This window comes from Amphiprion ocellaris, chromosome 20 (assembly GCF_022539595.1).
Source record: "Amphiprion ocellaris isolate individual 3 ecotype Okinawa chromosome 20, ASM2253959v1, whole genome shotgun sequence".
Taxonomy (NCBI): domain Eukaryota; kingdom Metazoa; phylum Chordata; class Actinopteri; family Pomacentridae; genus Amphiprion; species Amphiprion ocellaris.
This window is the reverse complement of record NC_072785.1, coordinates 20527999-20551262: the sequence shown is the minus strand read 5'-3', so window position 1 is coordinate 20551262 and position 23264 is coordinate 20527999. Positions and strand designations below refer to the sequence as shown.

The 23264-nt window shown below is 36.5% G+C and overlaps 1 long non-coding RNA gene across 2 annotated transcripts in view; it reads left to right on the top strand.

Annotated features, from left to right (window-relative positions):
- The window catches only part of LOC129347787 (uncharacterized), a 31476-nt gene extending 17217 nt beyond the window's left edge, over window positions 1–14259 (top strand). The window contains exons 2-4 of one of the 2 annotated variants that reach the window (XR_008600046.1): window positions 6327–6475; window positions 7361–7645; window positions 12229–14259. This is a non-coding gene — a long non-coding RNA (uncharacterized LOC129347787). Of the gene's footprint in view, window positions 1–6326; window positions 6476–7360; window positions 7844–12228 lie in introns of those variants that run through there. The other variant, XR_008600045.1, reaches the window with a different exon arrangement.
- The last annotated feature ends 9005 nt before the right edge of the window (window positions 14260–23264 follow it).

Genomic DNA, 23264 nt, shown 5'->3' with positions numbered 1-23264 from the left:
CAGGCCCCCAACCAGGAGAGGACAGCTCTGCTGTTTTGTTTTCTCAAAATAGTGTCATAAAAAACTCTCTTTAATTGGTGCTCCATAAAATTAGCATCACCAAGCTGATTAGATTTCCTCTCTCCTCAGTTACTATTGTGCCTCTCAGTGACCCCATCACTGCCATTCACTTTTAGGCCTTTCACAATTTTATTGGGCATCAGAGAAAGAGGATACTCTTGTAAGATTCTGCCCTTTGCCCTCCACTTCTCCTCCCCCCATTTGAGTTAACCAAGCCCCTTTAGAAACAGCTGCCTTCTGCTCGGCCTCTGAAAAGTAAACTCAGAATGATAAGTTGAATGTTGTTATGTTAATCTTGCCAGAAGGAATGCCTTCAGTGTCTGTGATAACAGTGTGACTGAAATCTAATGTGTTTTTGTTTATTTTTGGTCCAAGCCACATGCCTTTTTGTTTTTCCCTAAATGTAACTTCAGCTCAACTATCTGAATTCCCGTGGGGGCCAGACTGAGCAATTGAAAATGCCTCTAAATAGATTAACCACACATCCTGAATGTACCTCCATTGTGTCTTGCAAAATCTAGGCTGCAAAAAAAGTTTTCCCCTCAGCAAAACTGTGTTTATAGACATGTCAGAGCAGCACAGACTGAAATATAATCCCATTAACTTTGAATGGCAAGTCTATTACTCTGATGCATAATGTGTCTCGCTCGGCATGGATAATCGGCATCTCAGTGGAAATGGCGGTGAGATAAAGGGATTTGGGATGCCTTGACGTCTTTATGGATTGAGTAATATGGTTGGTAGGACCAGCGGCTCCCACAGAAAAGTTTGGGCCGTCTTCTTCTCCAATCTGATATGTCATCTAGCCTGAGTGATGCTTGACAGAATAAAACTAAATGACTTCGTTGTGACTCGTAATCTCTTTACGTCATTTCATAGGGTGACTAGCTGTGGTTCACTTTTTTGGTACTGAGACAAAGAAGGTTTTGGGAAGGAAAACTTCGAATTAAGGATCATCAAGCGAGGTTTTTGTCATTGTGGAATTAAAAAAACATTGTATGGGCAATGTTTACATTCCAGAATAAAAGTGTAATGTAATAGACTTGTAACTTCAGAAAGGTTAGGATGGATTACTGAGTGTGGATTTCTGACATTTGTCCTGTTTTAACAGAGTAAAATTGCTGGCATTTGCTGTTTTCATGGTCAGATTTTCAAGACAAAAAATTACGCGAGTCAGTGTGATCTGAGTGTCAAGCAGCAGTGAGAGGGACATACGAGGTGGCTAATGTCAGAGGGGTTACATTGATATACGCATATTGCAGGGAAAGTGAGGGTTAAAGAGTGGAAACGTATCCAGACATTGTGATGCAAAGGCCACGGGAGGGTTAAACCAGGTTCTACTCGGCCCCTTGACCTGAGAGCTCTTTGATGCCGGAGCCTCCAGGACGTGGGCCCCTGAGGGGCCTCAGTGTGGCGTGGCCCTGGGACCGGACCACTGCCATGGAGTCAGCGGGACTCTGGGACTCGCTTTTGTCCCCAAAGAAAATGTACGTGGCTTTGGGTGGGACTGGGGGAAAGGTCACATACAGGGAGCATGGGGAGAGAGGGCCAAGATCAAAACAAACAGAGCGAGGAAACTCATCAGATCACTTTGGCCACGTTTACATGGAGTTTTTTAATTCGGAATTATTAATTCGGAATCAACTCATTCGGAATTAAAGTTTTGTGCTTCGCGTTTACATGGAACTATTAATTCCGAATTAAGGTTTCCTTGGACCGTACGTTTATCCCCTTCCTTAATTCCGCTTTAAAGCTTGGGCGTTGGAAAGGATTCTGATTGGACAGGGAGTGGACGTGACGTATCCCTGTTTACCAGAAGAAAACAAACTGCCTTTGCCGTGGCATTTCTTTTCCCCAACAACATGGAGGAACAACTAATAAGCACGCTTTTCGCTTTGCTTTTTATTGTCGTTTTGAAACAGCAACTCGACAATGGCGTACTACTTCTGTTGCGTCACTTGAGAAGGAGAAGAGAGATAGAATACCAGAGAAGAGAGGCAGAAGACCAAGCTGTGTACGTCGCTACGTCATCGCTACGTGAGGAGCAAAGCATGACTTGGACCAGAGACAGTCTACAGAGAATACTTAGATAAGACACTTCATACCTAAACCCCATAAAGACCTCACTTAATTTGTCTCCACAGAATCATATATATTGATCTTAAACTTGGCGTAACACGTTGTTCAAGAAGGCTGAAGTCATTTTATAGTCACATGTTTCAAACATGTCTACTATCTATGTCTCACAACACAAACATTTAACACTGAATATATTAGAGAAATAATTCATATTTTGCTGTATTTGTTTGCTAAGGGCATTCTACAACAATCTATTTGTCTGCTATAGCTACTGTTTTTATAAGACTTTACATAAAACTGTAGTTTGTAAAATAGATTAGATACATTTAGAGCCTCACCATTTTGTCAATTATGTCACTTTTTTACATAACACTAGAGAGCATTTTCCATTTTCTCCTGTCCTCATTTGGTGAGTTTTGTTTGAACAAGACAGTTGAAGTTGTCACTTTGGCCTATGGATGGCTCTCAAGGGGATTTATCATTTTTTTTTTGTCAAGTTTTACAAATAAACCAGTCAGTTGAGTAAAATGATCAGTAATAAAAAACTATCATTATCTGCAATTTCCTGAAAAATAGTTTGAAATTCAGCCAGCTGTAAATGATGTCTACACAATGATGCATGAGTGATAATAACCTGATGATATTATAGACAGGAAATGTGCAACGGTTAAAGGAGCCATTTTTTTCCTAAATATTTATGGCACATTTTCCTGATTATACTTACGTCTTTTACTTCAGTATGATTTTTAATGCAGGACTTTTCATTGTAATTAGGTGTTTTTACAGTTTTGTGTTAATGTTGCATATCCTGGTCATTGGGTTGTTTAATCTATTTTTGTATTTTGAAGCTGAAATATGTAATTGAAATAAGTAACTGCATAATTTATTTAAGCATGTATTAACTACGTTTTGGGACTCTCTAGCTTAAATGGACATTTTCAGAAAATAAGCAAAACCATTCAGTCTAGAATGAAAAACCCTGCTTAGCTCTGCATTCTTTTTGCTACACTGTTGCCTGCTGTCAGAAATTAACATTTACTTGTTCAATTGAACGTTTAAATGCGTTAAAATGTCAAATCCTTGACATGAATGGTCTCATCTGTGTTTTTAACTCAGTGCAGTTCATTTTTATTAAATAGTACCAATTTACAACAAAAGTCATCACAAGGCAGTGTAAATATAAGGTCAAGAACTTGCGATATTGTATTATAGACGGAAACCAAAGAAATCCAAGTGATTTCAACTGAGCAGCTCTTAGGCAACAGTGAGATGAGAAAACTATTTTTTACCAGGAAGAAAGCTCAGAACCAGGCTTAGAGAGGGCAGTCAGGTTGAGGGTAAAGGGGAGAGAAAATGATAGCAGAGAGAAACAATAAAACAATATATAAAGGAACAATAAACTCTGAGCAGGCTGGTGTCAGAAATATGCAGCTCCAGAGCCAGTTGCAGAGAGGACAGAACACAAACTACAGCAGAGAGAAGATACAGGGCTAGTGACATGCAATAATGGCAAATAAATGCCCAGAGAGTAAAGAAGAGGAGAGCAGAGGAGAGGTGCTCAGTGCATCATGGGAAGTCTGCCAGCAGTCTGGGTCTATAGCAGCTTAACTAAGGGATGGTTCAGGCTCACCTGAGCAGCTCTAACTATAAGCTTTAACAAAAAGGAAACCTTGAAGCCTAATCTTTAAAGTAGAGAGAGTGCCTGCCTCCTGAGCCCAAACTGGGAGCTGATTTCACAGCAGAGGACCTGATAACTGAACACTCTGACTCGTACTCTGCTCTTGAAAAATCTAAGAACCACAAGTAAGGCTGCACCCTGAGAGCAAACTGCACTAGTATCCTGCATGTTTAATACCAGCCTGAAAACTCTCTAGTTTCTAGGAAACACACTTCATTAATTGAAAGAAACTGTGCTATTTCTTGGCAGATGCTGTAACACGTTGAGTGAATATTTCATCTTGCTTACAGGAAAAAAGTGTCAGGACGTTATTAGCTTTAATGATGGCTCAGTATGCATCAGGAGAGAAATCAAGTGACAGATGAAAATTAAAAAGCTGTAGAAAATGATAGGCTGGAGATCATTTAGTCAGTCATGATGATTTGACAATAAAAAAAACCGAACAAATCTTCCAGTAATTCATACTCTGCTTTGGATGGTTTTGCTCCATCATCACTGTAAATCTGTGTACTTTTTTCAAAGGTCAAGGGAAAAAAAAAGAAAAAGTTGCTACTTTTTATTGGTTTATAGTTTTCCATTGGCTAAAACAAATGCATTTGTACTGTATGATTTTGCACCTGTTTTAGGACATGAATTTCAGAGGCAGTCAAAGTCAGTAGCTCCACAGAGGAGGTTGTAAGGGCAGATTTTAAGCATTAATGTGCCCTCTAGTGGCTGCACTCGAACAAATCATCATTTGCTCACCAGAGCAGGAGGCATCGGTCCCTTTGGTGCTTTACTACAAGTCATCAGTGTTCTAATAATAGAGAAACAAAATATTCACCAAGGAGTAAGAAGCTGAAAACATAATTTATCTGACATTTATTGCTCTCAGAGGAGTTCAAATAATGTCACCTTGCCTTTTTACATATGCCATTTTTATCTTAATGCAATTAATTCATAATGCATGACCGTAACACACAGTTGTTGTTTTTCTTTTATCAGATGTAGTGAACCGTGTTCCCTTTTCGATTTCCCAATCTGATCTCACACACACGCACACGCACACGCGCACGCGCACGCACACACACACACACACACACACACACACACACACACACACACACACACACACACACACACACACACAGCAGCTCAGACCTCTGTGTTCCGCCAAAGGCTAAGACGTTCATTTAAGATAGATGGAGTGTATTCGAGTCTATTCGAGTCACTCATTTCCACTCTCTCCATGAATAATGCAGCGAAGACAGCTGATGAGGCACATTCGGTTAAGTTGAGAGGCAGGCACACGGTTACATAAGAGCTCTGTGGATGAGGATGTCTGACAAGTCTGCCTTTGAAACCTTTGAAGAAAGTACCTCCACCAGTACCGCCACAGTAAGGTTAAGGTTCTGTGTTGTCAGTAGTCCTGAATATCTGCTGAGTTTCTGAAATTAAACTGGAGAAAACAGTAAATCTGCTCTCTAATGGTTAACATTGTTTAATGACTGATTCACGTTAATAATAGTTAGCATCCAGTGAATATTAGCTTTAATGTGAATTAGCGATGCTAACCGAGCTAGCTGACCAGTCCTGATTAGCAGCTAAATGTAACATCAAGCTAACAATGTTTGTGTTGTTTCCTGTCAGCAGTTGAAGTGTGTTGTGTTCCTGTAATGTGGTACATTAAGTTCATAAAACTGTGGCTGGTTGACGTTAATGTAACGTTCAGGAAACTTAAATGTGATTAGAACAGTAACGTTAATGTTCTAGTTGTCAGTAATCAGCTTTAATTTGACACTAAAACAGACATAGTGTTAAATGACATCAGTTTCATTAATTTGTTGAAAATTGTCTCATTTTTTGTTGTGATGTTGCTGCTGATTCATTAAAAGCGGATGATCCGGGTTGAAGATACGTTTAGTTCTAGTATCAGAAGTACAAGGAGGAAAATGGAGGTTTAGTTCTGCTACGTCAAAGATTTCAGGATTAAAATAACTAAATGAGACTTTATGCCTCAAACTTTATTTTTACAATAAAGAAATAATGAAATAATCACAGATAATAAAAATATAAATAGCAGAGAAAACCTGAGAGAATAATTTCCTGAAAAGTGTATGAAGGAAAAGCAGCATATTTATCCTGAAAGATCAGAATCACCTCCAACATCTGCATCTGACAGCATCAAGTCAACCAGAAAGAAAAGAAAAAAGAAAATTACTTCTTTCTGATCACATCTGTTCCGCTGCTCACAGTCTGCTGCTGCTCACATTCTTCACATTTATAGTCCACTTTTAAAAGTTCAGCAGACAGGTGCTCTGCTTTGGAGTGTGACGATGTTGTCGGTGATGTGGAGAGTGAAGTTTCCGTTTCACCCACAGCGTGCTTTAGGGCAGCCGGGTCGGACTTGATGTTTGAAATACTGACCAACAGCTCAGATTTAACTGTCTGTAGTTCTGTTTTGATGGGTGTTAAACTTTCACTCAAAGCCGCCAGGAGCTGGGTCTTTAAAATAACCGCTGTCTTACAGAGTGAAAGTAGCAGTTCCTCCTTAAGGTCAGAGATGGCAGCATCTGAGGGCCTCTTCAAAAGAAGACGTAGTTGATGAAGGCGTTCTGGAGCAGGACCAGAAAGACCATGACCGAGCAGCCTTGAGATCTTAGGCAGCGTCTCCCTGAGGTGGGTGTCAACGGTGTTCACAGTCAGGTCTGTGGTAATCCTGTCAAAAAACAAAACAGAAAAAAATCTAGATTATAAATCAACATGTAACCAAAGCACTCTGTATATAACGCCATAGTATAGGATGTAGTTCAGAAAATGTCAAAGTATAGTATACTTTTCAAGAATAACATAGTATGGCCTGTAGTTCATAGTACAGCATGTTGGCAAAAAAAAACCCATAGAGTATTATGTGGTTCAAAAAGCAAAAAATGATAGGATGTTGCCTAAAATTGTCATGTATGATATGTGGTTCAAAAAATGTCATAGTGCAGTATATTGTCAAAATAGTATGTTATTCAAGAAAACATCAAAGTATAATATGTTGTCTAAAAAATGCCATCGAATAATACTTCATTGCATAAGTAAAAGTATAGTAATTTTTAAAACTGTTAAAATTCTTATGTTGCTATGTCATAGTATAGCATGTCGCTCTAAAAACGTCATAGTATAGCCTTTGGTCCACAAAACGTTGTTTTGTCCTGGCTGTCTGAAGTAGGTGAGGAGCAACACAAAAACAGTCCAAACGCTGGTTTCCAGAGGGTTAGACGAGTGTTTATTTGAAAGAGTAAGTTTACAACAACACATGTGAGGGAGTTAAAAACAAATGGGTGTTAGTAAAATAAAAATAAATAAACAGAACTAAAAGTGAACTTCATGTTGACATTGATGGGCATTCCAACGAGGAACAAAGTAAAAGATAATCAATACAAAAAAAAAAAACCCTCTTCCTGTTCACCTCTTAAAACCCAAAAACACACCGCAGTAGCACCCTAAACTAAAACTACCAATGGGTTTCCCGTTTTCCTTTCTGAACAATTCAAAGGTCCCTCTCTATCTCCCCAGACATCCACCAACCACTGGAACACATCTCCAAAGTTCTGCCGGGCCAGCTCAGCTTCCCCTCAGAAGAAGTGCTGCCACCTGCCAGATGAAGGAGCCTTTTGAGAGGCAGCTGGCATCGTGATTGGACTGTACTTTGGTCTGTTCCAGTCCAGCTTCAGCTCCAGAGACGGCAGGCGGGACGAGTCAACGGAGGCCTGGTGGACGAAGGCATGCAGCTGAGTACAATCCAGAAAACAACAGAGGAGGAGTGCAGCGGCCCAGAGCCAGAACAAACAGAGTAGCATCGTATGTCTCTTAGAAAACATCATAGTTTAGCCTTTGGTATGAAAAAACGCCATCATATACATCGTATATTGTACAAATAACAAGTCAAAGCAAAGAGACATACATTGTAGAATTGTAGTAATTGTGGGCTGAGTGATTTACTGATTATCAGTATTTTATTTTTTACTGATTTACGGTAATAAATACATTTAAAAATGGTGCTACTTTGGCTCTGAACCTTTATCTACCTGTGGTCGCTCTGTCTTCTGGAGTGATTTGATTGGTTATACGTAACAAATAAAACTCCTTTAACTTAACATCTCTAAACAAAACAAAAACGTATCAACAAAGTTTACTGTTAGAGTTTGTGTTCTTCTAAGTTTAACTCAAGATTTTAAATACTTTCATTTACTGTAAATGATTATCTACTCCAAATGTCTCAGTAATAATCATTATCAGCCTTAAAAACCCTCAAAACACCCCTTTATACTCGACCACACTTAGTACAATCCGGTTCCCCCTTCTATAAATCTGCTTGGAATCGTCCTACTTCCTGTTTGTCAAAGTGGCCTTCTACCTGGACAGGTTTTGTTGGAGCTCATGCAGCAAACATTTTGGGTAACTGCACTTTAATATGGATGGATGACACTGAATTAGAGTCTGTTTTAATGAGACTGAGTTAAGATGTGTAGCTCTGTCATTAAATAGTAAGTTATTTCTCTGAATTCACAGAGAAAAGTCTGAAATGTTTGCTAGGTTAGCATCCCACATGTTCTTTGGCTCAGCTAAAGCTAACTCTCTCCAACTTCTGGATCTCTTGAGTTGCTTGTTGTTAAAATAACTTGCTAGAGGTGCTGAAGCTCAGAAAGTCTGAGATGTTTGTTCAAAATAAGCTCATTCTCAAGTCTTCTCTGAACTGTCCTCTTTTGTTTGAACTTTCCCTAAACTTAGGAGTTAATGACAGAGCAGCACATCCAGACTCAGTCTCATTTATGTAGAGATTAAACTTCAGTGTCATTCATTGATGTTAAAGTGCAGTTTTTCAAATGTTTGTTGCACATGCTCCCGACCAAACCAGTCCAGGTGGAAGACGATGTGAAGAGAAAGCTCCAGAGGATGAATATCACACATTTACGTTGGAAATAAATGTCCTTCAATTAGACATTGTCGTGCAAAAGTTGGATTTCCCTTTAATGATGTTCAAATCTTTGTTGAGTGTTTTGTTGATGTTTGTTTCTAAATGTTTTTTGACACTCGGCCCCAAAGATTAAAACCTTCTACGGCTCACAAGCTGCAACAATTCACACATTATCAACTGTCTTTCTGACTAAACTAAGATAAAAAGTGAAAAAACTGCCTGATTCCTGCATCATGAATGTAAATCTTTTTGGTTTTTATGACAGTAAACTGAATATATTTGTGTTTGACAGTTTATAAACCAAAACAAGAAATGAATTAGTGGAGAAAACAATCAACAGATTAATGGAAAAAGAAAATGTGTTTTCCAACAAATATGGCTGAATTACTCCAACATTACAAGATACATACAATTTTAATTCAATTTTATTTATATAACGCCAATTACAGGTCAAATTGTCTCAAGACGCTTATTTTTATATATTTTGTCATTTAAAATATGACAAAGTAAGAAATTTAAACCTCTTGACTAATGCAATTTATTATTTCATTGTTAAGAGATTAATCGACAATTAAAAGAACTTTCTCCACTAAAACTAATAAACATGAGGTCAAATAGAAGGAAGAGTTTTAAATACTGCAGTCCCACAATGACAACAATAAAGTTTCTCAACAAAAACTAAATCTGCTGGTGGATTCCATTAAAGTCCTAATAAATGATAATAAAGTGTGATACTAAAGGTTTGTGGTGCTAAAAATGTCAAAGTAAAGATATCAAGTTGAACATGTGGATGGAGATTGATAAAAGTTGACCCTTCATTTCTCTGGAGCCGACTCCATGGATTTTATGGATGGTGGTTAAAGACCTGCTCTTCTCGTCGTCTTCTTCTAGTCGCTGTAAAAAGTCAGTCCATCCTGGCTGACTTCAACACCTCTTCATGACAGCTTGTTCTGCCTCCGACCTGGTGGAAACTCAAGAAACTCGGGAAAACCCGTCGAGACTCGAAGAACTCGTGGAGACTCGAGGAACTCGTCGGGCGGGGGAAGGTGTGGTGGGTGGTGGGGGAAGGTGGGGGAGTAGAGGGGGGAGGCCGCCACCCACCTCCCCACCTACTCTCCGCCCTGACTCCGCCCTGACTCCACCTTGGCTCCACCCATGTGGCACTTCAGGAACTACGATGCCAAAGGGACGACGAATTTATTTCTTTTTGTCTGATCTGTAGCTCAGTGAGTTAAGGATTTGCCTATGGAGCTGCAGGTCGCCGGTTCAAAACCAGACCCTTCTTAACTTTTATCAAAATCCTGACAAAGACAAAGAAAGAAAAGGGCCAGTGGCGGGTCTTGAACCTGCGACCTTCCACTTGGTAGTCTGTCTCTTATCCTCCTGAGCTATTCGCTCAGATACTAATTCTTCTTTTTTTTGCGCATTTATCATCTATTTTTTGTCGTTTTCGAGTTTTTTTTTTAACTCGAGTCTCGACTCGACCGTTTTTCTCAGGAGGTTGGACTTCGGCCTTTGTGCTGGAGGGTGGAACCCTCAGTTCCAAGACTTTCCAAAGCCTCCACACCTCCCGAGTCCTCAGGACCTGAGCTTTCACACAGTCTGAGGGCTGAAATTTTCTAAGTCCCACAGTAGTTCTCTGTTAGTTTGAACCTTCAGACAGTCTGAGGGCTGAAATTTTCTCAGTCCCACAGTAGTTCTCTGTTAGATTTAACTTTCAGACAGTCCAAGGACTGAAATCCTCTAAGTTCCTGAGTAGTTCTCTGTTAGTTTGAACCTTTAGACAGTCCAAGGACTGAAATCTTAAAACTTTCTCAGTACTTCTCTGTTAGTTTGAACCTTCAGACAGTCTGAGGACTGAAAACCTAAAAGTTCTTGAGTAGTTCTCTGTTAGTTTGAACCTTCAGACAGCCTGAGGACTGAAATTTTAAAAGTTTCTCACTACTTCTCTGTTAGTTTGAACTTTCTGGTTAACAAAAGCCTTAAAACTTGTGACCATGAGTCTTGATTTCACATTTAGACCATCCATCTGAGTTCTTCTCAGACCTTCACCTGTGGGTTTTTTAGAAATCCTCAACAAACTTTGATTCTCTTCACTGAACAGTAAAGTTTGTGGAGATCAGAAGGTAACATTAGTTTGATAAATGCCTTCAACTACTAGTAGACTTTATCTGGAAAGCAGTTTTCTTAAATGAGTTCTTAGTAAATCTGTCCACAATAAAACCAAGAACATAGAACGAGGAAATGTTTGAAGAAACAACTTGATGTTTTCATTTCAGACTAGAAAATGCTTTCAGACCTTTATCTGTTTTTGCTCTTTTTGATTGTTTTGTCGCTTCTGTTTAATTTGATCTTCTAAAGTCTAACTGGTGTCTTTTCAAATGTTTTGTCTTTAGTTTGATTCTTCTTCAAAGTTTAGTTTTGCTCTTTTCTCTATTCTTTTCTAATGTCTGATTTGATTTTGAAATGTTTTGTCTTTTTAATGTTTAATGGTTGTTTTTTCAAATGTTTGATCAGGTTGTTTGAAAAATTTCCTCTTCTTTCCCAATGTTTAATTTTTCAATTAAATATTTAAGGTTTTCCTTTTTAAATGTTTTACCGCCTTTTAATCTTTAATTTTCTTTTTAAATGCATAATTGTATTTTCTGTTTAATTCCTATTTAAAGTTTTATGGTCTTTAAGATTTAATTTTCTAATTAAACATTTAATTTTTTAATTAAATGTTTTGTCTTTTTAAAGGTTTAATAATCTAATTAAATGTTTTGTATTTTTTAAAATGTTTAATATTCTTCTTGTTTAATTGTATTTTTTAAATGTTTAATTATCTAAAATATTTCATCTTTAATGTTTAATATTTTTGTTTAAAAAATTGTTTAATTTCATAATTACAGGTTTTATATCTTCTGTTTAATTATCCAATTAAATATTTTGTCTGTTTAATATCATTTAATTGTATTTAGTGTTTAATTTTTAAAAGTTTTATGGTATTAAATCTTTTTTCTTTAATTGCTTTTTTAATGTAGTTTATGACTTTAATCTTTTTTTTTTCCTGTCAAGATTTTAACCCCAACCTTAAAAATGAAACAAACCCTTAAATCACAATGAAAATACTTCTGTCACAATCATGAGTTAGTCCATTATTCACTTTATCATTCAACTTTATTTGTTTAGCACCTTTCACACAGATGACAAAACTAAACAAGCAAAGAGAAAAAAAGCTATGCTAAAACAATGATTAAAACTCAAAAACATATTTAAAAAAAAAATGATTTCACATGGTAATAAAATATGTTGTGTCCAGGGGATGGAGGGAGTTTATTGAAATCTTCTGGGGCTCACATGGTAAATCATTTAAAATATAAACTTGATATTCAGTCTAAGGAAACTGGAAACTGCAGAGCAACAGAAGAACCAACAATATCTCCTGTTTTCTCCTTTAATGAGTCGACTCTTCTTGTGCTTTCAGACCAAAGAACTACAGACTCTTCACAACCTGCTCAAACTCTTGGTACAGGACCTCACCACACGGGTCAAGAAGGTTTCCTTCTCATTGCTGCTCTGAAGCTCACCTTCTCCTGCTCAAACTGCTGACAAATGTTTCTGCTGCTCTAAAGTCTGGTCTCCAGAACTTCCTAAAAACTCTCAAAGTCTCTTCTGCTGCAGGTTGCTATGTAGAACTGTTCCAGAAAACCTCACTAAACCACATGGAGGGGCCTCAAGATAGTCGTCCAAATGAAACAGTACAAAAACCAAACTAGCACAACCCAAACGCTAAAGTCTCCTGCAGCCTACCAGAGAACCTCTGAGAACAGAGAATCAGGACAGGAACTCTTACCTTCTGGACAACCAACGGTGGTTCTCAAACAAGAATACAGAATGTGTCTGACCAAAAACCTCTAAAGACTCACTACAGCCAAGATAAAGACACAACTCAGCTGTACCAAATCCACTAATCACTGCACACATTAGTACCATGTGCTAACTGTGTCTAAAGAACCACATTTACCAAGACAACTATCCAGTACAAAGTCCTAAAACACACCAAGAAACACATTAAAGACGATTTTACTGCTGGAAGCTGCAAGCCAACACCTAAAGAACAAACTCAAGCAATGGAGCCAAACCCGGTTCAGTGGTGAAGTGAAGCAGAGGAAATGTGTTGTCTGCAGCTAAATAAAGCAGGAAGACACTGAGCTGCTCAGGTGTTCCTGATAACACCAAGCAGCCACCTGGACAGCCAATAGGAACACAGCTTACTGGAAGTCCAGAGGGCTGGGTTAGTGAAGGAAATTTAGTTTAAAGTTGAGGCAGAAAGTTAACAAAGAAAGTTGAAAACCACCTTCTGATACCTGAAATCTCTGAGTTTTCACACAAAGAACACCTGAACATGTCAAACTGGTTTCATAGTAGAACCATCATTGTAAAAACGTCACAGTATGGTGTGTTGCTCAAAAAACATTAGGACCCGGCTGTCTAGGGTCGCTGAGAAGCAACACAAAAACAGGACAAACGCTGGTTTCCAGGGGGTTAGACGGCTATTTATTTGAAAGAGTAAGTTTACAACAACACAACATGTGAGCGGAAAAATCACAAAGTCTTTAGTTCAGCTGACAATATTAGTTTTTGTCTTTTTTATTGACCAAACTTTTCAGGAAGTAGATGAAGAATAATTAAAGCTCTCATGTAGAAGTCCAACTTATTTTGGATCCTTGTGGAGAGTTTAATCTTAGAGTTTGTAAAGCTGTTGAGTTTTTAGAGTCACATGGATTGTTTTGACATTTAGTAACCGAGTCCTGAAATAAAATTACAGTGGATTTCTGTCATTTAGTCTGGACTAAACAAATAACAGCAGCATAAATCTCAAACGTCATTATGAGGAGTCTGGATTGAGGTTTCTCACTTGATAATGATCAAAACATGAAATTTAGGTTGGTTTAAAGGAATATTTCACCTTAAATCTTTGAATGTTGACCTAAAAGGTTGGTTTCAGGAAGTATTCCACCTGCAAGGTCCTCAAACATCCACCTTAAAGGAACATTCACAAAAAATCCTTGGACATGCACCTAAAATGTTGGTTTAACTGAGTATTCCATCCAAAATCCTAGACCAAAAAATCTTGGCGTAAAGGAGTATTCCACCTTAAATGTAGACCTAAAGGATGGTTTGGAGTAATATTCTACTCTAAAATCTTCCAATGTAGACCTAAAAGGTTTATCTGATGGTATATTCTACCCAACATCCTGGAACATTTACCTAAAAGGTTGGTTTAATGGTATATTACCAGAAGAACCCTTGAACATTGGGCTTAATGGTATATTCCACTCAAAATATCAAGAAGTCAGTGTAAAGGAAATGTAGACCTGAAAGGATTGTTTAAAGGAACATTTAAATGATTATTTTCATTATTTAATAATCTGTTATCAGTCAGAACCCTGGCAAACTTATTTTCATCAGTTTTTTGAGTGGAAGTCACAAATAAAGTAGCTGTTTTCATTTTGTTTCTTTCTTCGTCATTGTCAGTCCATTTTGTGGTCATTTTACCTCTTTTGTGGTCATTTTGTGCATTTTTGTGGCTGTGTTCAGTCTGTTTGTGATACTTTTAGATGTTTTTGTGGTTATTTTTGCAATTTCTTAAAATTATATATTGACCCACCTCTTGGCACCGAACCCTTACTTTTTCCAGAACAGTAGTAAATCTGAATGTTTCTTCCACCACTGCTTAAAATATAATAAAACCCAGTCAGTAGAGATTGTTGTAATTCTGCCTGTAAAAAAAACCAAAAAGGCCACATTAGTCTTGGTTAAACTTTATTCAAAATGCTGATAAACTTGATACTCTTGATCAATCAAGCATGAAACAACCAATACTGTAATGATAACGAACACCGCTCACTGACACAGATGGACTCCAAGCTAAAATCTGACACATTCAGCGTTCCACAAGTGTTCAGTTCTGTTTTTTGTTTTTTTTAAAGGACTTAACAGAAAGTTCTTGTCATTTGATCAGAAGGTTTCGGGTTTTTCAGCCTCTGAGGTTTCTTTGTGACGTTTTTTCGAATGGTGTCGCTTTCTTTGTAACAACTCCTCACTAGCAGCTAGTTCATTTAGTGGTTTTGGTCCTGAAGACAAAGAGGCCTTTAGTGCCGGTCGAGTTGAATTTGGTCCCGCCGCCAGAAAGCCTTAATGAGCCGTACTGGTAACCGGTTTGCACAAATATTATTGCTGCAGTTGGTCAGAAAGCAGTGGAATGTTTGTTTGGGAATGTTGATTCAAGTTAACCAGCAGCCGAGGGAACTGTGAGTGTGGAAAAGGGACTGCAGGTTATTGAGGGGAACGTACAACACCAGATACCCTCGATTCATAATAAAAACGTAAACGGCACCGTGATTAGTAAGGCCTTTACAGTGTTGGACCTGGTTTGAAAGTCAGTGGTCAGAAAAGACAGAACATGGGAAAGTTCACATTCTAAATCATCACAAAATGCCACAGTGATATACACAGCGGGAATCACAGTTATATTTACACCATTTGGAAACTCAGATCTGTCAGTAAAGTCCTCCCAAAGCAGGTTTTCTAGTGAAGACAGCGATGATGAAGAGTTGGGGGAAAGAAATCAAACATTTATAGATCAATAATCAATTAATTTTTTAATTTAGAGCCCCGGAGTGAAGCTGGAGCTACGTCCAGTAGATCGGCTGCATGATGTCAGGTTCAGAGAGAAAAAAACTGTTTATGAATCAGGATACTGAGCCCTTTGAGAATCCTGAGGAAACCGTTCAAGTAGCTGGAAGTTTACAGTATAATGATGAAAAGCAAACTGACTCCGTTTAGACAAATTTTGTCCTCGACCTTCGTGAACTCAATAAAAGGCCAATTCATGGGTTCTGCTAAAATAGGGTTGTATTCGTACGACAACACATAGCAACACAGATATTACTGCTCCGGTCAAACAGAAAACCTCCTTGTAGATGCTTCTAAAAGGCTGAAACTTTGTACTTTCTACAGGATGTAGCAGTAAGTTGGAGACTGGGGTGCAGCGCTGTGTCAACATGATTATTGCCAAGGTGTGGATAGTACAAAAAAAAGTGGACTGATAAATTCACAGCCTTTTATTATGCAACGAGCCGCAGCCGTCAGCCTTATTTTGAACACAAATTCACCTTTCTGTCCTTCACTCCTTTCTTCAGGAAACTCCGTCAGAGCTTGTCTCCATTCCAGCTGCTTCTAAGTTTAGACGCATCCTTTGCAAGACAGCAACAGCGTGGAACCATTTTCTTTCATCTTTATGTGAATTTTCAGACTTTTCGGCATCATCTTTGTCATGTCAACAAACTGCTTCTTACATAAACATTTCTTGTGCCACTGGAATGGTGAAAAAAAAATTAAAGCCTGTAACATTAAAAATATGCCTTCAAAATAAAAGCATGGAGGGAACGGTTATTTTAACAGTATCAAAACAAAGGTTTGCCAAAAGTGATGAAGTGATCAAACAACCTTTATATGAGTGATTTACATGCAATTCGGTATTCATACATAACATGCACATGCATAACACATGCCTCTGCTCAGCACAAGGTAATTTTTAGTTAAATATTTCATCCGTCGGAAATGGTACGTCAACTGAGCAGCCTTGGCAGAGTACTGCACTCTCTGAGTGCTTTTCTAGTAGTTTAGTATGTCGTCAAAAATCTCACAAAAATGTCATAGTTTAGTATGTCATCCAAAATGGGAAAAAAACGTCATAGTTTAGTATGTCGTCCAAAATGTGACAAAAACGTCATAGTTTAGTATGTCGTCCAAAATTTCACTAAAACGTCATAGTTTAGTATGTCGTCTAAAATGTGAAAAAAAAACGCCATAGTTTAGGATGTCATACAAAATTTCATTAAAACGTCATAGTTTAGTATGTCGTCTAAAATATGACAAAAACGTCATAGTTTAGTATGTCGTCTAAAATATGACAAAAATGTCATAGTTTAGTATGTCGTCCAAAATGTGACAAAAACGTCATAGTTTAGTATGTCGTCAAAATTATCACAAAAACGTCATAGTTTAGTATGTCGTCCAAAATTTCACTAAAACGTCATAGTTTAGTATGTCATACAAAATTTCATTAAAACGTCATAGGATAGTATGTCGTCAAAAATATGACAAAAACGTCACAGTTTAGTATGTCGTCCAAAATTTCACTAAAACATCATAGTTTAGTATGTCGTCCAAAATGTGACAAAAACGTCATAGTTTCGGATGTCGTCAAAAGTCTCACAAAAATGTCATAGTTTAGCATGTCGTCCAAAATATGGAAAAAAAGTCACAGTTTAGTATGTCGTCTAAAATGTGGAAAAAAATTCATAGTTTAGTATGTCATCTAAAATGTGGAAAAAATGTCATACTTTAGTATGTTGTCAAAAATATCACAAAAACGTCATAGTTTAGTATGTCGTCCAAAATTTCATCAAAACGTCATAGTTTATTATGTCGTCAAAAATCTCACAAAACGTCATAGTTTAGTATGTTGTCCAAAATGTGGAAAAAAAGTCATAGTTTAGTATGTCGTCCAAAATGTGACAAAAAAGTCATAGTTTAGTATGTCGTCCAAAATGTGGAAAAAACGTCATAGTTTAGTATGTCGTCAAAAATATCACAAAAACGTCATAGTTTAGTATGTCGTCCAAAATTTCATCAAAACGTCATAGTTTATTATGTCGTCAAAAATCTCACAAAAACGTCATAGTTTAGTATGTCGTCTAAGATGTGGGAAAAAAAGTCATAGTTTAGTATGTCGTCTAAGATGTGGTAAAAAAAGTCATAGTTTAGTATGTCGTCTAAGATGTGGTAAAAAAAGTCATAGTTTAGTATGTCGTCAAAAATATGACAAAAACGTCACAGTTTAGTATGTCGTCCAAAATTTCACTAAAACATCATAGTTTAGTATGTCGTCCAAAATGTGACAAAAACGTCATAGTTTCGGATGTCGTCAAAAGTCTCACAAAAATGTCATAGTTTAGCATGTCGTCCAAAATATGGAAAAAAAGTCACAGTTTAGTATGTCGTCTAAAATGTGGAAAAAAATTCATAGTTTAGTATGTCATCTAAAATGTGGAAAAAACGTCATACTTTAGTATGTTGTCAAAAATATCACAAAAACGTCATAGTTTAGTATGTCGTCCAAAATTTCATCAAAACGTCATAGTTTATTATGTCGTCAAAAATCTCACAAAACGTCATAGTTTAGTATGTTGTCCAAAATGTGGAAAAAAAGTCATAGTTTAGTATGTCGTCCAAAATGTGACAAAAAAGTCATAGTTTAGTATGTCGTCCAAAATGTGGAAAAAACGTCATAGTTTAGTATGTCGTCAAAAATATCACAAAAACGTCATAGTTTAGTATGTCGTCCAAAATTTCATCAAAACGTCATAGTTTATTATGTCGTCAAAAATCTCACAAAAACGTCATAGTTTAGTATGTTGTCCAAAATGTGGAAAAAAAGTCATAGTTTAGTATGTCGTCCAAAATGTGGAAAAAAAGTCATAGTTTAGTATGTCGTCAAAAATATGACAAAAACGTCATAGTTTAGTATGTCGTCCAAAATTTCACTAAAACATCATAGTTTAGTATGTCGTCCAAAATGTGACAAAAACGTCATAGTTTCGGATGTCGTCAAAAGTCTCACAAAAACGTCATAGTTTAGCATGTCGTCCAAAATGTGGAAAAAAAGTCACAGTTTAGTATGTCGTCTAAAATGTGGAAAAAAATTCATAGTTTAGTATGTCATCTAAAATGTGGAAAAAACGTCATAGTTTAGTATGTCGTCAAAAATATCACAAAAACGTCATAGTTTAGTATGTAGTCCAAAATGTGGAAAAAAAGTGATAGTTTAGTATGTCGTCCAAAATGTGGAAAAAAAGTCATAGTTTAGTATGTCGTCAAAAATATGACAAAAACGTCATAGTTTAGTATGTCGTCCAAAATTTCAGTATGTCGTCCAAAATATGACAAAAACGTCATAGTTTAGTATGTCGTCCAAAATGTGACAAAAACATCATAGTTTAGTATGTCGTCCAAAATCTCATAAAAACGTCATAGTTTAGTATGTCGTCCAAAATATCACAAAAAAGTCATAGTTTAGTATGTCGTCCAAAATGTGACAAAAACGTAATGGTTTAGTATGTGGTCAAAAACGTCATAGTTTAGTTTGTCGTCAAAAATATCACAAAAACGTAAGTTTAGTATGTCGTTCAAAATTTCTCTAAAATGTCATAGTTTAGGATGTCGTCCAACAAATAGAAAACGGGTACCCGGATAGCTCAGCTGGTTGAGAGAGTGACTCGTGAAAAAAAACTGGGTCCGAGACGCTGGTTCGAATCCCGTTCGGTACGTCGTCTGAAATATGACAGAAACGTCATGGATTAGTATGTTTTCAAAAATGTGAAAAAACTTTATAGTTTAGGATGTCATCTAAAATTTCCCTAAAACATCATAGTTTAGTATGTCGTCTACAATGTGAAAAAAACGCCAAAGTTTAAGATGTCATCCAAAATTTCATTAAAACGTCATAGTTTAGTTTGTCATCAAAAATCTCACAAAAACGTCATAGTTTAGTATGTCATCTAAAATATGACAAAAACGTCATAGTTTAGCATGTCGTCAAAAATATCACAAAAGCGTCATAGTTTAGTATGTCGTCCAAAATGTGAAATAAAGGTCATAGTTTAGTATGTCGTCCAAAATGTGACAAAAACGTCATAGTTTAGTATGTTCTCCAAAATATGACAAAAACGTCATAGTTTAGTATGTCGTCAAAAATCTCACAAAAACCTCATAGTTTAGTATGTCGTCCAAAATGTGAAAAAAACGTTATAGTTTAGAATGTCATTTAAAATGTGGAAAAGAAGTCATAGTTTAGTATGTTGTCTTAAATATCACAAAAGCGCCATAGATTAGTATGTCGTCCAAAATGTGACAAAAACGTCATAGTTTAGTATGTCGTCCAAAATTTCACTAAAACATCATAGTTTAGGATGTCATCAAAAATCTCACAAAAACGTCATAGTTTAGTATGTCGTCCAAAATTTCACTAAAACATCATAGTTTAGGATGTCGTCCAACAAGTAGAAAACAGGTGCCTGGATAGCTCAGCTGGTTGAGAGAGTGACTTCTGAAAAAAACTGTGTCAGAGACGCTGGTTCGAATCCCGTTCAGTGTGTCGTCTAAAATATCACAAAAACATCATAGTTTAGTATGTCGTCCACAATTTCACTAAAATGTTATAGTTTTGTATGTCATCCAAAATGTGACAAAAACGTCATAGTTTAGTATGTTCTCCAGAATATGACAAAGACGTCATAGTTTAGTATGTCGTCCAAAATCTCACAAAAACGTCATAGTTTGGTATGTCGTCTAAAATATGACAAAAATGTCATAGTTTTGCATGTCGTCCAAAATGTGAAAAAAAGGTCATAGTTTAGTATGTCATCCCAAATGAGAAAAAAACGTTATAGTTTAGGATGTCATTTAAAATTTGGAAAAGAAGTCATAGTTTAGTATGTCGTCTTAAATATCACAAAAGCGTCATAGTTTAGTATGTCGTCCAAAATATGACAAAAACGTCATAGTTTAGTGTGTCGTCAAAAATCTCACAAAAACGTCATAGTTTAGTATGTCGTCCAAAGTTTCACTAAAACGTCATGGTTTAGTATGTCGTCCAAAATATGAAAAAAACGTCATAGTTTAGTATGTCGTCTAAGATGTGGGAAAAAAAGTCATAGTTTAGTATATCGTCTAAGATGTGGTAAAAAAAGTCATCGTTTAGTATGTCGTCCTAAATGTGACAAAAACATCATAGTTTAGTATGTCGTCCAAAATCTCATAAAAACGTCATAGTTTAGTATGTCGTCCAAAATATCACAAAAAAGTCATAGTTTAGTATGTCGTCCAAAATGTGACAAAAACGTAATGGTTTAGTATGTGGTCAAAAACGTCATAGTTTAGTTTGTCGTCAAAAATATCACAAAAACGTCAGTTTAGTATGTCGTTCAAAATTTCTCTAAAATGTCATAGTTTAGGATGTCGTCCAACAAGTAGAAAACGGGTACCCGGGTAGCTCAGCTGGTTGAGAGAGTGACTCGTGAAAAAAAACTGCGTCTGAGACGCTGGTTCGAATCCCGTTCAGTGCGTCGTCTGAAATATGACAAAAACGTCATAGATTAGTATGTTTTCAAAAATGTGAAAAAACTTTATAGTTTAGGATGTCATCTAAAATTTCCCTAAAACGTCATAGTTTAGTATGTCATCTAAAATATGACAAAAACGTCATAGTTTAGCATGTCGTCAAAAATATCACAAAAGCATCATAGTTTAGTATGTTGTCCAAAATGTGAAAAAAACGTTATAGTTTAGAATGTCATTTAAAATGTGGAAAAGAAGTCATAGTTTAGTATGTTCTCCAAAATATGACAAAAACGTCATAGTTTAGTATGTCGTCAAAAATCTCACAAAAACCTCATAGTTTAGTATGTCGTCCAAAATGTGAAAAAAACGTTATAGTTTAGAATGTCATTTAAAATGTGGAAAAGAAGTCATAGTTTAGTATGTTGTCTTAAATATCACAAAAGCGCCATAGATTAGTATGTCATCCAAAATGTGACAAAAACGTCATAGTTTAGTATGTTCTCCAGAATATGACAAAGATGTCATAGTTTAGTATGTCGTCCAAAATCTCACAAAAACGTCATAGTTTGGTATGTCGTCTAAAATATGACAAAAACGTCATAGTTTTGCATGTCGTCCAAAATGTGAAAAAAAGGTCATAGTTTAGTATGTCGTCCAAAATGTGAACAAAACGTTATAGTTTAGGATGTCATTTAAAATTTGGAAAAGAAGTCATAGTTTAGTATGTCGTCTTAAATATCACAAAAGCGTCATAGTTTAGTATGTCGTCTTAAATATCACAAAAGCGTCATAGTTTAGTATGTCGTCCAAAATGTGACAAAAACGTCATAGTTTAGTATGTCATCAAAAATCTCACAAAAACGTCATAGTTTAGTATGTCGTTCAAAATTTCACTAAAACGTCATAGTTTAGGTTGTCGTCCAACAAGCAGAAAACAGGTGCCGGGATAGCTCAGCTGGTTGAGAGAGTGACTTGTGGAAAAAAACTGTGTCAGAGACGCTGGTTCGAATCCCGTTCAGTGTGTCATCTAAAATATCACAAAAACATCATAGTTTAGTATGTCGTCCACAATTTCACTAAAATGTTATAGTTTTGTATGTCATCCAAAATGTGACAAAAACGTCATAGTTTAGTATGTTCTCCAGAATATGACAAAGACGTCATAGTTTAGTATGTCGTCCAAAATCTCACAAAAACGTCATAGTTTGGTATGTCGTCTAAAATATGACAAAAACGTCATAGTTTTGCATGTCGTCCAAAATGTGAAAAAAAGGTCATAGTTTAGTATGTCGTCCAAAATATGAACAAAACGTTATAGTTTAGGATGTCATTTAAAATTTGGAAAAGAAGTCATAGTTTAGTATGTCGTCTTAAATATCACAAAAGCGTCATAGTTTAGTATGTCATCCAAAATGTGACAAAAACGTCATAGTTTAGTATGTCATCAAAAATCTCACAAAAACGTCATAGTTTAGTATGTCGTTCAAAATTTCACTAAAACATCATAGTTTAGGTTGTCGTCCAACAAGCAGAAAACAGGTGCCGGGATAGCTCAGCTGGTTGAGAGAGTGACTTGTGAAAAAAACTGCGTCAGAGACGCTGGTTCGAATCCCGTTCAGTGTGTCGTCTAAAATATGACAAAAACATCATAGTTTAGTATGTTGTCAAAAATGTAAAAAAAACTTTATAGTTTAGGATGTCATCTAAAATGTGGAAAAAAAGTCATAGTTTAGTATTTCGTCCATAATGTGACAAAAACGTCATAGTTTAGTATGTTGTCAAAACCGTCATAGTACGAACAAAGTATGTTGTCCAAAATTTCACTAAAACGTCATAGTTTAGTATGTCGTCAAAAATCTCACAAAAATGTCATAGTTTAGTATGTCGTCCAAAATGTGACAAAAACATCATTGATTAGTATGTTGTCCAAAATGTGGAAATAAAGTCATAGTTTAGTATGTCGTCTAAAATATGACAAAAACATCATAGTTTAGTATGTTGTCCAAAATGTGGAAAAAAGTCATAGTTTAGGATGTCATCCAAAATTTCATTAAAACACCATAGTTTAGTATGTCGTCCAAAATGTGAAAAAAAAGTCATAGTTTAGTATGTCGTCCGAAATGTGACAAAAACATCATAGTTTAGTATGTCGTCTAAAATATGACAAAAACGTCATAGTTTAGTATGTCGTCAAAAATATCTCAAAAATGAAGAAGTGGCTTGACCTGAGGAACCCAACAGTTGTAGCCCATCTCCCGGATGCGTCTGAATGTGGTGGTTTTTGAAGCTGCGACTCCTGCCTCATTCCACTCTCTCTGGATCTCTGCCAGA